This window comes from Passer domesticus, chromosome 11 (assembly GCF_036417665.1).
Source record: "Passer domesticus isolate bPasDom1 chromosome 11, bPasDom1.hap1, whole genome shotgun sequence".
Taxonomy (NCBI): Eukaryota; Metazoa; Chordata; class Aves; order Passeriformes; family Passeridae; genus Passer; species Passer domesticus.
Genome location: NC_087484.1, coordinates 17,608,365 through 17,626,511, shown reverse-complemented (window position 1 = coordinate 17,626,511; position 18,147 = coordinate 17,608,365). Strand labels below are relative to the sequence as shown.

Genomic DNA, 18,147 nt, shown 5'->3' with positions numbered 1-18,147 from the left:
ACAAACTGTGTGCCTGCATATAATTAGAGAGAAACTCCAGAAAACCTGGACACTGATGTACAGGTAAGTGACTCTGTTTGGAGTGACAGAATTCTGGAGGACTTGGGACCTATAAAAACATATATAGGCACTAACTTGTCTTTATGACAAGTCTAAGTCCTCAAACTTTTGACTACAAAATCCTGAATTCATGGCTTTATACCATCAAATATTTAACTTTTAACTTGTATTGTTTTGTCTTGATGCATGAAAAGACAGACTTTTTGGTAGTTCTGTTTTCTTGGATGCATTGGCACAATTATTAAGGTCAATTATAAATCTTCTATTGGTTAAGCCTTGGACAAGGATCTTTCTACCCTGAACAGAGAAGTTTCTCAATAGAGAGAAGACACAGCCCCTTCTCAGGCAGCCCATTACCCAGATGTAGGAAATAAAGTAGCATGTTAAATAAAATAAAAATTCTGTAAATTGTCTTCAAACCAATTCCTGAAATATATTTAAAGATAAAAGGGGTCATACATAGTCCTGCTGTATTCAGAACATATTAATGATGAATGGGATGGCAGGATTTATGCAGATAACTGTTTTTACATATATTTGTTTTAAACTTTACATGCTTAATTCTCCTTCTGGCTCATTCTACAGTGCATTGCAGAAGGAAAAGTCAACTCCAGTGATAAATTGCATAAGATACAATGAAGAGTATTCACTCCAAAAATGCTAATAGTGAAACCACCATGTTCCAAACACTTCTGTAACTAAGCCTCAAGGAAACAGCCCTTACTGAACAATGTTGTTATTCAGCATCAGCCTCAGCATCAGAAGCATTGGCAGTCAGGCAGTTCCTGCAGAGCTGATGTGCTGATAAAGTCATTCTTGCTTTTGGCTGGGCCAGGGCCCTAAAATAACATCACTGCACTCTAAACTCATGACTGTGAAGGTAAAAGATAACACTGTACCTACTGTATCACAATTTTCAGCACAAGTCACTTTATGTACTCAAAGTACAGCTTCCTCACAGAGGAGCCACCAGGCAGAGCACTGCTCTGGATTCACTTTTTGCTTCCCAGTAGGTCCCAAATAAGTATGTCACACTCCCATTGTCTTTCCCCTTAGTCATGAATCCTGTCTCTTTCCTGCAAAAGCACAAGGAAATAATATACTGCCATGTAGCTTTGCCCAGTCCTAACAATGCTTCAGGAATAAATTTGTTCATCCACTCCAGACAACATATACTACTGGCAGGCTTACAATGGCTTGTGATATGAAAAACTTAATCACAAGAAACATAGCTAACAATGAAATTACATTAGCTTGAACAATGTTTTACATAATCCTCAGCTTCTGATCTGACACATTAAGCTTGTTTTAGACTCTGATTTTCAGAAAATACCAGATGTAGCCTTTTCTCCCAAACTAATTGCTGGTATCTCTTTTGAGATCCACCAAAATTCATCTTGTACATGTCAGTTTAGAACTGAGATACCAGTACTAGTGTGAAAACTATGGTGCTCCTTTTCTGAAAATAAGTATAATAAGGCATACAAAAGAAAACTTCACAGGTTAAGAGAGCTCATAAATACAGAAAAATAATGCATTTCAGTTGAGTATTTTCCCATAAAGTGCTTGATCTGATGATGATGAGATACTAAGGACTGCTTAGTTCAGAGTACCAGAGCTGACTATGAAATGTGATGCTGTCTGGAGTCTTTCCAGAAGCTGACTGGACAGCCAACCTCTCAAAATACTTAAAAGAACAATAACTGCTAGCAACACTTCCCAAGTTTTCTCTCTTAATTGAATAATGTCTAAAAGAAATATGTGTCATACACATAGAAATAAAATCAGAAACAGAAAATAAAGGTGAAGAGTGAGATGAAGATTTCCTAAAACTTTATGTCAAGCTGCTTTACTCTGATTTTCCTGTAGTACTCAGTCTATGGTTCTGCATCTTGAAATATGTCACTTTTCAGACCATTAATTTTAAATTATGATTGTGATTAAAATGCATTATCTCAGTAAAATGAGATTTCTTATATTTTGCATACATTGTGTCCTGAAATAACCAGTAAACTAAAAATAAAATTCTCTGCACTCTCTGCCCAGAAAAGTGTTTTCTGTTAGCACAGCTCAGGAGAGATAATTGTGCACTTGACTGAGCATTTAATATCAGGAAAGTTTTTTAAATTTTCTGTTGCAGAGAAGAGATTGTTCAGAAAGTTTCATCATTGAAAAGATGCATAATTACATGAATTACTTGCCAGCAAGAAGAAAGGGGGAAATGTTGGGTGAAATTGAATGGGATAGAGCAATGGAGGGGGAAAAGGAATATGCTGGAAGATAAACAAGTGTTAAAAAAGTCTTCTTGCTGCACAGAGGGCTTCAGAGCCAACCCCTGCAATGCTGGCAGCAGCACAACAAAATCCTGCACATGAGCAAGTGTGGAGGAAAGACTGCACTCTGCACTGGAGCCAGGCTCAGCCAGAGCTATCCATCTTGATTCCAAGCTTTTTAACATTCAAAACAATGATAAAAGGTCATCTTGGACATGTAAAAGAAACAGACTTTCATTCTCAGCTGAGTTTAGGGAGCTCTGTATAGAAATGGGTAGAGAAGATAGAGTATTTTCTGTCTGGCAGAGGCTGAGATTTTGGGGCTGCTGCAGATGGTTCTGGGCTGCTGCTGCTGGGTGCAGAGCACACACATTCCTCCTCCAGGGGCCCTTGATGCTGCCCCAGGAGCCTTGTGAGCACCTCAGGGCCTGTGTTTCCCATAAAGGCAGAAAACACACCAAGCAAGGGCTGGGAGATAAGTTGATGCTCCATATCTCAGGATTGCTTTTAATAAGAGCAGACAAGGCAGGGGAAGAAGAGGGGCAGGCATGAAGGGAAAATCACACAGCTAATTGAGGAAAAGATTTTCTTTTAATGCTAAACAACCTTGAAGAAACACGATGCCAGTTTAGCTGATGATAACACCAAATGCTGGTTAAGGGGAGGGAAAATAGTTGTAAATAAAAAGTGAGAGCAATGAAGTTCAGGGCAACTTGAGTAGATCAGGAGCACACAGTTTTAAGCAACAGCAGCTCCAAGATAAAAGCAGCAATGTAATGAGGCAAGAAAAGAAATTCTGAATTGTCCTGTGTTGCAAACCACTAAGCATGAAAAGGCCCTTAGCCTGTTCATGAATAACCCTTCTTCTTGCCTTCCACATGGAGCTTGGTAGCAGGAAAACCTCATCTAGTAGAAGCTGAACAAAAGATGCATGCAAAAACAGACCCAGGGGAGTAAGTCCAATTCTATAAAAATGAGTGAAGATTCATTTGAAGTGCAATAAGAAATACCAGAGAGAACATAATTTCTCTTATGGATGAACAGTAGAAATAACAAGGCTGTTAAGGGGAAAGGTATGTATTTGGGAGAAGTAAATAGTGGAGAACATAAATGATAATGCTTAAGTGAGATGGGAAAAGCTACTTATGTGTCCCAACCCATGTAAATGTTTCTATATAAGCACAAAGCAGACCTTCAGACCTCATGTGACATTTTTGATAATTACAAAAGACATGTTGAATTTAATGGATAAAAGTGACATATAAGAATATAAATCTAATCATTTGTCCAGCTCCCTGAAATTTATCAGTACATAAGTTGAAATACTGTACCTAACATAAATTAATGTGACACTAAAATATTACACATATTAATATTTTGCTATGATGGGTAAGCAAATCTACAGTTTCACTGAAATGGATTGTTTTCCATTAGCTTTACTTTTTCTTAGCAAATGAATAAAGGCAGTAGAAAACTGCAAGCTCAGACACTTTAAGACTTTATTAACCACACAATTACTTATGGTATTTGTGAAGAAACGAGAAGAGACATCCATAGAAAATGCCAAATAACCTTAAATTATTCCAACACTTACCTATATAGTCCATCTCTTTCCAACACCACATTTAGTTAGATTTATACCTGCAGTACAGTAATACCAAAAGCTTTTAATTTCATTGTGTTGCATAAAATTAGTTGCAGTGCTTTTCATCATCTCATATTATGAATGATGGAAGGGGACAGACACAGTATTTAAAACGCTGACTGAATAAACCCTATGAGTTATTACAGCCACATATTGCAGGCAGAAAAGAAAAGTAGGGCTAAGACTGAGAGACCTTATTCAGACTTAATTTTGGAGACTGTAATACAACATGTCTTATTTGCAGCTGTACAAAAAAAGGCAAAATATATGTCTTCCAAACTTGGCATCTGACACACTGGTCAAATCCCCAGAGATGAGCAAAGGGATTTTTTTGAATGAGATTATCAACATATTTAATGTCCTGAATCTGTATACATCATAAGAATAAACTTTAGCATTGCAGGGATTATTTAAAACATCTGGCCTCTCCTTTGGTTAGCAGAGCCCAGGTTTGCCTTCCAGTTGTTGATCACAAGCACCAGAACAGACGTGAGAGCTCCAAAGCCCAGGGCAGTGCTGTCTGTGCTGGGCTGGCTGGGGGGACATGGACAGAGCCAATCTTTGCTAACCAAACACTGCAAGAGACATGGGAGACAGTGGGGGCTGGGGTGGAGGAGGAATGTGCTCCAAAATAGCTATTTCTGTAAAATATATGGAGTTCCTACAGATTCAGAATTAACACATTTAACTGTCTTTTTCCTATGGAATTTTAATTATTACACTTTTACAAGCTCTTGTGACTCATAAGCAGCCTTACTACATATAGACTATATCATACCACTAAGTCAAGTTGTTAGGATGTTCCACATTAAATCATTAAAAATAAATGCAGCTACTCTTTCTTGCTGCTTGATACAACTCATCAAGCATCCTCTTTGTGTGTGGGAACAAACTACTATCAGACTTAGATTTAAGAATTACACAATAAAGAATTTATACATATAAATTTATATATATTCTGCCACAGACAGCAGGATATATATATATTCTTTTTTTCATTACAAGTGATGGGGGGAAAAGAAAACCAATAAGGTTTTGAATCAAAAATGTTTAGGTTTAGTCATAATATTCATGCAGGATGTCATAGATTCTCTTCATTACACACTGGGAAAGGGCTGGTGTATCCAAGCATCATTAGACTTAGCAATAATATCCTAGACAGTAACCCTTCAAAAATTATCATAATAGTAAAAGCAGAAATAAAACCAGCAGCCCTGTTTGCTTCATCCCAGTGTACCAAAAAAACCACCAACCTGTCTCAAGAATGTGGATATATAATCTGTCAAGATACAAAAGATCATGTCCAAATTATTAGTTTTGATTAAATTCCTTCTGCAGCAAGAAATCTACAGCTCGTATACATTGACCAAGTCCCACAGGTCATTCATATTTACAATTCTTTTTTCTTAAGTAATGTCTCATGTACCATCATGCTCAAGTGATAAACGGCGCTTGTCAAACACCCAATTGGCAATTCACTTTTTGACTTTAAGGGTCACACTGCAAGCACCTGGAGTAAAATTCCTCAGAAAACTCTGCCAGCCCTCTATTCCATCTTCAGTTACATTGGTGTAATTCAGACAAGGAGAAATCTAAATCTTATCTGAGCTGTATGAAAATGATACTACTGTGAAACACCCACGTGCACCAAGCTCTGTTTAACAATCCGTGCTCTATTTCAGGGACTCATGGTGGGAAAAGTAATAGGGAGGGTGTCATCAGTTCTGAAGGTAATTTAAAAGTTATATACATGCCATAGACAAAGACCTGGCAACAGGATAATGCAGATACTTATGCTGAATCTTTAAAAGAAGAAAAATGCCAAATCTAGCATAAGCTGCATGTAGCTGGAAGGTTGTCACTAACCTCATTATAAAGGCAGATACCTGCAAAGCCTGAACTTTCCTTGATAAAAGAAGCTATGGAGCTTAAATGGTGACCTTTTGGGGCATTTTTCTTATAAAGGTCACTATTTTGTGACAACACTGCACAATCTGGTCCCTTAAAATGCATTACAACTGATGCCTCATGGACCAGGGCAGGATACCTTTGTCAAATATTGTTAAAGTCCCACTGTTTTCTAGGAACCATAATTGATGAAGTGTGAAAGAACCAGTTCCCTCAGTTCTGCCTGATTTCTCATTAACTTATTTCTTTGGCTGATTGGCAACTGCCCAGTTCAGCAGTGGTTGTGTTATCATGCAAAGTCAAAACCTACGGCTGAGCTTGCCAAGAAAGGTTTGAATAAGGAGGTGGGAGAATGGGCAGAAAGGGCCTTTGTTCTACACCAAAATTACATTAAATAAAACATCCATGTCCCCTGAAAGTAAATTTTCTTCTCATGCCTTTCTCATAGAAACCTTCAATATTTGTGAAACACAACTTGGAACACAGGCCTTGCGTGAGATGATTAGTTCTCTAAATTGAAAAACAATTTTTTGTCTTTGTTTCTTCATTTTCTAATATTATTTCTAGCAGTAGTTCAACACGACAGATTGGGTATGTAAACTGAAAGGAAATTACAGATTTTCTCACTCCTGAAAAGATGTAAAACAAGTATTTCATGTAAAGAGTAACACTCATGGGGGCATAAATATCAGTTCTGTGAAGATGCACAGACAATATATTCAGGGAATTTGCTGTGTTACTAAGAAACCTCTTCATTAAAGGGACACATTTGTTTGGATTAGACTCTGCCAGTTGAACACAAAGTCTTCTTCCTGAGAAATCCCCTTCATTTCCTGACATTTGTAAAGTACTATAAAATGCTAATTGGTCTCATCAGCAAACAATTAACATTCTGTTCAGTTTTATTCTCAATGTAAAAATTATAATAGGAAATAAAATGTCATACAGCAAAGGGATAGCTGAAGACTATAACAAGAGACTATCATATCTTCCTTTAGAGGTTCAGTTTACCTGCAAATGACCAGGTTAACTGTCCTTCCAGATATCCACAGCCTTGGCAGCCAAAAACAATGAACATTCCTGCTTCTGACAAGTTGTCTCTGGCCAGTGAAGTCTGCTGCTGAAAGAAAAAAAAAATTATTATTCCAATAAAAAAATCTGTCTTTTTGATTAATTTTCTTTAACTTCTGTGTTCCTATCATTTCTTGCTAACCCACAGAGAGGACTCAGCTGATCACCAGTTTGCTGCTTTGCCCCAAATTTTGCTTCCTCTTGCATTAATAAGTCAGGCCTATCCTTTCCTCTCTCCACCACCAAACCTTGGAAAGGGAAGACTGTCTGCTCTACTGTGTTTTAGTACAAGATGCCTTTCATAGCTCTGCTGGGCTAAATACTGCAGAGTTCAAGCACAACATGGTATTTGAATTAAACTAACATGTAAAAACATTTCTGGATAAAAAATACTTTATTGCCACCAATTTAAAACCATAAACATACTTTGAATCCAATTCAATATATTTCTTATTTGTCTCTGATTCTCTCTTGTTATTATTATTAGAAGGCATAAATTTCCAGCAAGGCTTGTGCTTGACAAGGCTCCATTATTTGCACATGACAAGGTTTATCAAAAACAGTTGGATTTTTATGAGGAGTCTTTTATGTTTCCTTCATAAAATATAAATAAATGAAAAGGATTAGATGGAGGAAGCAGAGTATAATTCATCACCAATGTGAAGCAGAAGGAGCGGGCTGCAGATGGATGAACTGAAGAACAACATGGTGACTGGAAATGCTTCTCTCAAATGTCGGGGACCAAAGAGCATAATAGAGGAACATTGACTTTTCTTGCCATTTCAAGGTGTCCCTAAAAGTACAAAGTACAGACTCCTCTTGAAATGCAAACCCACACAGAAAAAACAGTGGTAGAGTTGTCCACATTTTTGGCTGATGTTTTTTTCAGGGTTACAAAATAAATTAAAGGAGCAGATACTTAAAATTAAATTTGTTCCATATAGTTAAAGAACAATTAGGAGGAAAAAACCTTTTTAAGGTGGCAGTGTCTTACTTTGTTCACCATTACCATCATGTCAACCAGAAAATATCCATTAAATTGCCTTGTATTCCCATAAAAACTGGTGGTAGAGACAACAGCCCACATTTTTACCCAACCTAAAGCTAAAGTCATCCTGCAATCCTAAAACAAGCTCGTGGGCTTACTTCTGCCTGCCACATATGCCATGCCACATGAAGAAACTCCAGCAATGAGGTTGTTCTCTTACACAAGGTAATGGCATAGACAGATTAGGTGCATGGTAATTGTGTTTATTTGGAAAGAATTTACAAGCCACAAAAATCTGATAAGCAAAGTGGTGACAAACATCAAGTATAGAATGGCTCCAAAATCTACCTTTTCAAGCCCTGTCCCTTCTTTCTAGCACAACTGAATTTCTGTTTTTCTTGAAACTGCAAAATTTGGCTGTTCACTTTTTGTCCAATTCAGAATGAAAATATTTTTGCATATGGTAAAAATGCTAACATTTGGTTTCAGTAAGGTGAATACAAAAGCCAAAACGCACACAAAATATATCAATATAGCAGAAAGTCAAGATACCTTATTATCAAAACAAAGTAAAAATACATGTATAACCATCTATTGATGCACATTTTCCTGCTAAATTTCATCAAAGACATTATATTCTCACAGATTGTTTCTCTTTTGGAGAAACTTCAGTAAAAAACTTCTCAAAATGGCACAGTTGGAAGTGGGAATCTCCAAGAACTTTCCTGAAATAAAAGCTGATGGTCATCACAGCTATTTAGGGTAGAAAGCATGCAGTTCTTAGATGCAAGTGCTATGCAAATTCCCTTACAGATGAATTATGAAAATACTACTTTACATTAAACCATTGCTGGGTTCTAAGTATTTTTTTTTCCAAAACAAGTAAAAAGACCCTCCCCTAAGCTGATCTCTTACTGCCCCATAGCCTTACCTATAAAAACTTCTGGGTTTTATCTATATGAGGTGTGTCTTTCTTCCCACACCTACACAGAACTCTGCCTGTCAGTGCTAAATCTGTTTGCAGCAACAAAGGAGTCAAGGGAGAATATCCTTAGAGACAAAGTGAATTATCCAGAATAACTATGAAAGCTTAAGTTAAAATAATGGCTTACAGAATGATGGGTACAAGATGGAAAGAGACTGTCTCAAGGAGATAAATTTTGCTAACAGTTTTTCCACAGTGAAAAGACATATATTTTATTTAAACAACCCTCTGATTCAGTTGTGTGAGAACTGCAGTAGAAATCCAATAAGAAACATTTTCGGGCACTTTTACATCTCATGCTCAAAGCAGGAGTTAAACCACAAGTGTTAATGTGCAAGCTAAAGGAAAACGTAAACATTTTATTCCTATATTTTAGAATTAGCTCAGAAAGAAGTAATGTTTTCCTCTTTCCTTCATTTTAATATGGTCATTTTAGACCTGGATCCTACAAGTTTTATAGATGTGATTTGCCATACAAGCGAAGCTGAGATTGTATTAGGGTTTGCAGGATCTGTGCCTTACATTGCAAGTTCTTCATGCACTTTTCCACTGGTGCTAAAGAGAGAAATAATTAATGGGACATGGGAGAGATTCAGGTGCCATTTAAGGTAAACTCATTCCCAGGAATTTCTTTTGATGCAGGCTATGTAGCATTGCACTGCATTGACTAACTAAGTCTCTGCATTAATCAAGTCTATCTTTTATTCATGGGTCTGAAGGTTTTCATTGTTGGAAATGAATTGCGACCTCGTGGTACCTCTCCCTCTACCAGGCCCTGTATTAAATGTGTTGGATATGCCCTGATTTAATCAAGTTGCACAAATCTGACTCAGATGATGATAGAATCTGACCAGATAGCCTCATTATTTGTTTTGGACTGTCGACTAAATCTCTGGCACACCCTGTACTGGATTATAGCATGAATCAAAACAGGGTAAAACAATGGTGCTGTGAAACAATATTTCAATATATTGGAGAGCACCTACATCTGATCTGCAGACGTGCTGGTTATAAACACATGGCAAAACCCAACTCTAGGCAGTATGGGAAGGCTTTCCTATATGCCATACACAAAGGCATCAGCATTACATTTATTCTTGTTTCTCCTTCTGATCATTCAAAACAACATGACGCTGCTACCATTTAGCCCCTCTTGTTTCTAGATGTAGAGCAATGATTTTCATGAAATCAAAATTAATGAACTCACAGAGTACTGATATTTAAAGCAACATTCAATGAAGACATATTAGAGATATTAATGGCTGCAATCTGGGATTCATTTCCATTCAAATGAAGCAACTAATTAATTGAGAGTCGTCAGCAGACAGAGTCCAACACAAAATAATTGTTATTCTGCAGGTGACTAGAGCTGTCCTTGTGACTCCTTAATAAAAGAAGGAGTCACATCAGTCACCATCTCTAGTTTCAGCCTCAGCTGACATTGTGTATGTCAAGAAAGTGCCATATGTGATGTCTCTTGAACATCTGGGCCTGGGGCAGGGAGTGAAATGCAGAAGTGACAGGGGAGAGCTGATTTATGCACTTACTCTCTCCCCTGAATTAAACATTAACAGATTGTGCCCACTCCTCACCTTGTACCACAGACAAATACCAGCCACTGAACCACCAAAAGAGTGAACAAAGGAGTAAAGTTAAACCAGAGCAAGCTCAAGGCTCCTCTGTGCTCTGCACTGAGATTTGTCACAGCAAGCAGGTGCTAGGTACAAAGACAGGTGTTGCAGCATGGGCAGAGCATGTTTGAAACACAGCGGAACAGAGTAAAGGTCAGGCAGAATTAAGTGGACAAAAGAGGCACAAAGAGACAAGTGGACAGCTATTTCTGTCACCAAAAAGGGCTAGAAGGGATCAGTTCTAGGAGCTACAGTTACACCATTACAGTTGTTTTTTCTATTTGAATTCAGCTGAAGTGGTTTCCCAGAGCCAGCCCAGTATGTTGCACAAGGTGAGCACTGCAATTCCAGGACACGGAGGGCTGGGGCTGATCCAGTTTGTGCAAGTTCTCTTTAGACACAGGGACTCATTGCCCAACAGGACCAACCAGACACACAGGAAGCAGGTTGTAGGTGCTACACACACCATCATCACCTCTTGCAGAGGCATTTGCTATCTCTGAATAACACAGTTCATGTGCAACTACTGGGCCATGTCACCTCCTGTGCCCCTCCTGCCACACTGGTGAGAAGGTCACCAAACAACATGCAGGACTTGGAGCAGGAAATCTGAAAGCTTCATAAAAATGATTGTCCTGTGAGCTGAATTCCTCATTCCTCAGTGTGTCACAAGGGCACAGGAAGAACCTGGAACAACTCCTGTGCATTTCTTCTGAATCCTCATTCCATCAATGGCTTTATTACACACCAGGATGAGCCACCTCCGAGACTGCCTCTCTGTTTGTGGCTGTGATTTGTCACTGCTTTCATTCTTAATAACAGGTTCACAGATTCAATCAGGGAATACAGAAAAATATCTCACACCATCTGTTTAGAAGGTATATTTCACACCCTAGGGCTGATTCAAGAGCTAGTAAAGAGGTGACAGCTTTAGTCTAGCTCTTAAGATCTTCCTGTATGGCTTTAATAGTAACTAAAAGCAGCCTTTAGCTCCAAAATTTTACCACAGTCTGAAATGCAGAGGTGATAATCACATATTAGGGCTCAAATTCTTCCCCACCAATCACACAAGATATCAGTTCATTCCTTGCATAGCCTGTTATTTAAAGGAGATTCCTTATCAGCTGGTGCATTGTCATGGGGAGGATGGGAATCCTACACACTCTAAATCAAATCCATTTGTATGTACTGAAAAGGAAATGCATCTGACAACATTACTAATTATTATTATTATCATAATCATCACTATCGCCCTGCTTGCTGAGAAACATAAAATAACATATCCCATTACTTAGAAATACCAAACCATTAAACCCAAAGAATAAGTAAGAACAAGGTACTCATTAAAAAAAAAGAACACACAACAAAATCCAACCAACCAAAAAAAATAACTTCTGTAAGATAATTGATCATTAACATCACTATTTTCTGTCTGGAAAAATTGCTTTTCCTCTCTAAGAATTGATTAACATTTTGCAAATTTTGTATAGAGCTGTATTTGGTCTCTGGACACATTTCCATGACCTGAAAGTGTGTTTTCACATAATGAACTGTGGTTATTTTCATGAACAGTCTGCTAAACTGGGAGCACTTGCCAGAATAACAAGAAAATATTTGATTTAGGACAGTGATTGTTCACCTTGGAAACAGAGTTGTATGCTAAAGACATCCAGTCATGGCAAAGTCATCTGTCCCAACGAGACAGCTTGCTTTGCATATTGCTCCTACTCCAAATGTGCCAAAGGCACTTCTGAACAAACCAACCAGAGTCCAAGAAACTCTGTTCTACTGAGAGCCATGGCAGTGCTCAGCTTCAAATGAGGGCAGATTTGATTTATTGATGCTCTCTCTGCCAGACAGGAGCTGTACAAGAGATAACCAACATGCAAAGCTTTGTAAAATGTTCTTCTTAAAAGCAGGCTTCCAGGAGGGAGTAAACAATTTTTTTAAAACCCTATAATGATTGTTGTTCAATTAAAAATTCATCCAGGTAACACTTTGCAATCTACTGAACAGCTATTCCACAGTGACTCAAAAAACTGCCATTGCAATTTGCCCACTCCTAAAAACCCTCTTCTACACTGGCAAACTGAAGGGAAAGTGCAATTGCTTCAGAGTACGTTCTAGTTTGGTTTGGAATTTGACAACTAAACACCATCACAGCAAACCCGTTGAACAGAGTGCTGCTCTCATTGCCTCCTCTTTTCCTGAAACCCAAACCAGGACAACCCAAAATGAAGCAGCACCGATTTGACCGCAGCAGTATCGCCCTGCTGTTCGTTTACACAACTTTGCATGGGCTTGCTTGCAAGGCTGTGTTCGTATATCAAGCCTGGAGACTTGGCTTAAGAAGACACATAAATAAACGGCATGTGGCCCCCCAACTTTTGGCTGCAGGGAAACCATCAAGTGCTTTGAAGTTTCTTTTAAAATGTAGAAAGCGGTACCTGATTCAAAGTGCAAATATGCAGATTAGAATTCCTCAGGTATTAAGCTCTTCTGGCTCACAAATTGTTTGTGTTTGAATGCAGTCTAAAGGAAAGGAAAATAAAAAGAGCTGTACCATAACACATTTTATGACACAATTTTGGAAACCATTCAAAATTCCTGGGTTTTTCACCTCACAAGGAGTTCTTTTAGCATATGTTGGAAGCTGTTGTTTGATATCAGTAGATTTTATGCTAATTTTCTGCAAAGAACAAGCCATGTAGCCATAATTTTTACAAGAATTTTAATTACCTGTCAAATTATTTTGTGTTTCACCTAGGGCAGGTGTGAGGGTATTTTTTTACCTTGCTTTTAGTGCTGTTCTCAAATTTTGGTTGCCACCATTTAAGAAATGTTAATGATGCTACTGAACACTCAGACACCAAGCTTGTGTAAATTATTACAGCTCAGTTGATTTCTGCACTTCTACTGATTTACAGTTCCTGAGGACCTTAAGATCCTGGCATTGCAATTTATTAATCTTACATTCAGCTATTTAGAAATACTTGCAGGGTCAAGTGAAAATGCAGGTTGATGCAGTGAATGTCAGTCAATATGAAAAAAAACTTCTCACGTTCATTTCCACTTGCATTCATGGCTACATAATTTTGACCACAGTTTTATGGAGGGCTTTGGAGTTATTTTCTATTTTTAATATGAACACACAAAAAGTTAAACTTCAGTTTAAACCCTTCAAGTCTGCAACCAAAGAATGAACAGGGCTTCAGCTGCAAGCTCCAAAGTCACTGGTTTTGACTTGCACACTTGGAGTGTCAGACCAATCTGTAATTTTAGTATAAAATCATCATACAACAAGCTCACAACTGGGGCAATATATTAAAAAATAGAGTAGATAAACTCTTTGGAGGAATGCAAATGCCATTACATTTCAACAAAAGTCCTAAACATTCAATTTAATCCTCATTCCTAGTTTCATCCCCATTCCTAGTTTCATCCTGGTTCCCTGGTTTCATCCTGTGTGACTCATCCAGAGGTGTGGGGTTACCCTCATGCAGGACATCTGAGTGTGTGCCTCAGGTGTTGGGTCATGATTCCAGTGCCCACTGCACTGACCAGAGTGAGCACAGCTCTGTTCCCTGTGTCTGCTGAGGTCACATGAAATGAGGGCTCTCCAGGGCAGGGCCACCAAGCCCTTCCGAATGAGTCTGAATTTTAATGGCAGGTCTGGGCCACCTCTATGACACAATTACCTATGAGAAAATTCCTCTTTATTTGCTCTTCAGCAGGAAGTAGAAGAGCAACACAGAACTCTGCTAAGCAAAACAGTGAGTCATCTGAAAAAACACATAGACACATAGAGACTGTTGGGTAATAATTCTGCATGAGACCCAGACTTTCTTGAAATGGTCATCTAAAAAGATCATAAGATAAATCAGTATAGCCTAAAGAATATTAGCTCTCTGGGATTAAAAACAAATCAGATATTTTACCATCAGGGTAAAACAATTCCTCTGAAATATTCATGAGAATGGGACAAAATATAAAATGGCAATGATGACTTTCCTTTTACACCAGGATAGACTCAGAATGATTGCAAATTTTCTCTCTTGCTCTCATCAAATAATGAAAGAGTTCAACCAGAAAAGAAAATAATCTATTGAATGTGAGGCGCTGTAAAGACACTGATTTGAGTCTGGCAGAAGAAGGTTATGAACATAGGAACCTGACAAGTAAGGCAAATATTTTACTTGAGAGGTTAAGGAGGAATAGTATATGAGCATGCTCACAAATTTATTTCTGGAGAAAAGAAAGCAGAGTTTTGATGAAAATATTTGAACAAAAGTTCTGGTCAAGAAATAAACATTTTCTAATCAAAAGAGACACCTATCCAACCCTTAAGCCCCACAAACTTCTGCTGTTTTCATTATTTTTGAGAAATGTCCAAGTGACCCTAGTTGTGAAACACCAGAGCACACAAGTGCACCTCCACAGCCCTTTCCAGTGAATTACTTTCTGCCAACCTCAAGGTCAGGTATCCATGCTCCTGAGTGAAAACACCTATTGCTGAAGGGCTAAGACTAGGCAAAGAAATTGGGTCTTTGAGTCTTCTAGTTTGAAACCTTTTACTTGTGTGTCTGCCACAAGATCTTTCCTACCCTATAAACGTGGAGAAAATCATCAAAGACTGTAGGATGCTTCAGGTAGGGAGGAACCAGTCACTGCTGCACTAGATATGGACAATGAGTCTGTAAGACTTCTGCCTCCCTTACTGCCTTAGCAGAATGCCATTGCATTTTTGGCTTGTGTCAGAAAGGGCAGTTAAGGTAGAATTCACTTTTATCACAATTAGCTTTTCTAAAGCATATTCAAAGTTATATTTAATGTTTTAAGTCCCCAGATGAAAGCTGGATGAATCAATTATTTGTCTTGCCCTTTTTGTTGATTTCAATTTCTTTATCCCCAGCTTAGGAATAATAGCCTGCAGCAGGCTGTGGTAATATAAAATGTATTGGTTCCCCCAGTGCAAGGATATTTTTTTAAAAAGAGCAAAACACCAAGAAGAATGTGCTCAGCAAAGAAACAATGGCTCTGGGTGAATGTGTTGGTGTTTTTAAGCAGGGCCTGACAACCTGGTGCTGAAGATACACACAGTATGTGGTGAGTGGGATTTCATAATACAACTTCAAGATCAATGAAGGCAATTACCCCTTTTTCTGAAGGCAACAAAAATCCTGGAGAAGAAAATATTTTCAATGTAACCAAATGGGTTATGGAAAGGGTAGGACAAAGATCAGATGAATTCCTAAAATACTTTTTTCGAGAGAATTATCAGTATTAGTTCAGAATTATACTAAAATAGGCTTAAAAGCTGAAGCGTAATAAACTTCACTTTTTAGAATTAGATAATTTCAAGGGGACCCTGGTTAGAGAATTGTAAAGGGCTTGAAAAACTTCTTTCACAACTTCTAGAATCTGGGAACTTTCGTGAGGGATGCCCCATATCTCCCTCTGTGACAAGCCCTGCTGGCTGTGTATTCTGGCACCAACTCTGCATCTTGTAAAAAAAAACGATTGTACCTAACAGATATTTGGACATTTCTTGCTATCCCTAATCAGGATACATATGAATTTAGAACATGCATTTTAAACCAGCTTCTTTCTCCCCTCCTCCAGGGAAGGCACAAAGTTGCATTTTGCACTCTCTGCCCTGGGAAGCTGCAGGAATCCTTGAGATGTGGACAATCTGTGAATTCTTCTATTACTGTTGTCAGAACCATGAACAGTTTTTGACTCTTCAGTTTTCTCACCCTACAGGTGAGATAAAAGGCAGGCCTTTTCCCTGTGTCTCCCAAAGCCATGCAACACAAGAGCTGTGATGGCAGTTTATTTTACCTTTAGTCCTTAATCTGCATAAATGCGACCAAACAGTGGAAATGCACATTGTCCTCTGGAACTCATGGCAATCTGCTCTTCTTTGATTTCTATCAGTTTTAGATGAATAACACATTAGTCAGACTCCCATGCCTCCCACTGTCATTCACACCTTGCCCCTCCAGAGCTCCTGCTGTGAGGCAGCATGGCACAAGGAAATTTAGGTATACTCACATATCATGTCATCACAGTACAATAGTACAAAATTAAAGCAAAAAAATTGTCATTTCAAACTAAACTAATTTAGACAAAAATAGCTGGCAGCATGATGTAAAAACAGACTAGAGCATCAGACAGTTTGAGCTGTATGTGACTGTGGATGCTCAGTGAAAGGTAGCAAGGAGAGAGCAGACACCAATTAATCCTTCCCCAATACACCTCTAACCTACTGCAGTTGTTGGGCATATTCTACCAGTAATAATCTCTTTAAATGAAATGCTGTTCTACACTTAGAGAGACCAGAAAAATATAGCAATAGTAGTTTGACCCTAATTATTCCAAGGAAGCCCTAAGAGTAGACCTCTGCCATGTGACACAATGTCAAACATGCACAGGAGGAATCCAGGGAAGGAAGACAGAGGTTAACTCATTTGGGCATAGCTGACTCAACTGGCTAACTTTTGGACCAAGGCCATCAGTCAACTCTGAACAAGGGCACACTGAAGTTATGTGTGTCTATCCCCAGCATTGTATATCTGTCTGAAAAACTTCACTCAATCCTTCTATTTCCTTTGGAAACCACTCCATTCTCTCACACTAAGGAAGAAACACCTGCTGTGCAGCCTCTCCCTGTCTCCCTTCCCATCCATCCTCAGAGCCAGGAGGAGTCTCAGCTAACCCTACAACATGGTCATGCATGAAGCAACCTCTAGTCAAAGGTGGAATTCTATGACGGCAATAGCAGGATGTTTTACTCTTCCTTCTAGTCAGGACATTGTAGCCATAATTATTATACATTACCTTTCCAATACAAATCACTACTTACCCATGCTGCCCAGGGGAAAATCTTGGATAGAGAATCTCCAATATATCTGCCTGTACTTATTGCCATTACAAAGTTCACAGTGAGAGGAGGAGGCCAGAGCACCTCTGAGGGTTCTCAGGGCTGGTTGCACAAACGCTAATGAAATCCCATTAATCACAGCCCCAGCAATCGCAGACTTGTCAGCACAGGAGGTTGCAGACTACCCACAGCAGGTAGAGAGGTTAGGAAAACATGTCACAAGAAGGTACATGTATGACCTTTCCTGAGTCTGCAGCGTTGGTCAAAATATTTTTGTGCTGTGGCTGAACCGGAGATGGGAGGAAAACGCCACGGGGAGAACATCTGCAAAACTTAAAATGACACAGTCCAGGGAATTTCTATGGTTCCACTCTCCACCTTCCTATGACTTGAATGGGAAGTATTCATCCATCCACTTTGCCAGGCAGTGGCAAATGTATGTACTCCTCAGTACCCATATTAACTGCACCTGCAAAGGAATGTTGTTTTTTTAGTATTTTGCATGCAAAGCGTGGCAGAGACAGAACAACTTCTCACCACCAGCATTAAAGCCCAGGTAAAAGTCTTATAAGCATGAACTACAATACCATGACGAGCAATAGCTTTACTTATTTGCCATGGTCTTCTCTGCAGTGCCTGTCACAGCTGTGGCAGACAGTCAGCAATCCTGCCCAGGAGATCTGGCAGCTGATAAGGTTTCACT

The 18,147-nt window shown here is 38.7% G+C and overlaps 1 long non-coding RNA gene across 1 annotated transcript; it reads left to right on the top strand.

Moving 5' to 3' along the window:
• Positions 1-14,647: 14,647 nt before the first annotated feature.
• LOC135278998 (uncharacterized) lies at positions 14,648-16,425 on the top strand. The gene is made up of 3 exons (XR_010346367.1): positions 14,648-14,739; positions 15,626-15,667; positions 16,184-16,425. It is a non-coding gene; the product is annotated as an uncharacterized LOC135278998 (long non-coding RNA).
• The last annotated feature ends 1,722 nt before the right edge of the window (positions 16,426-18,147 follow it).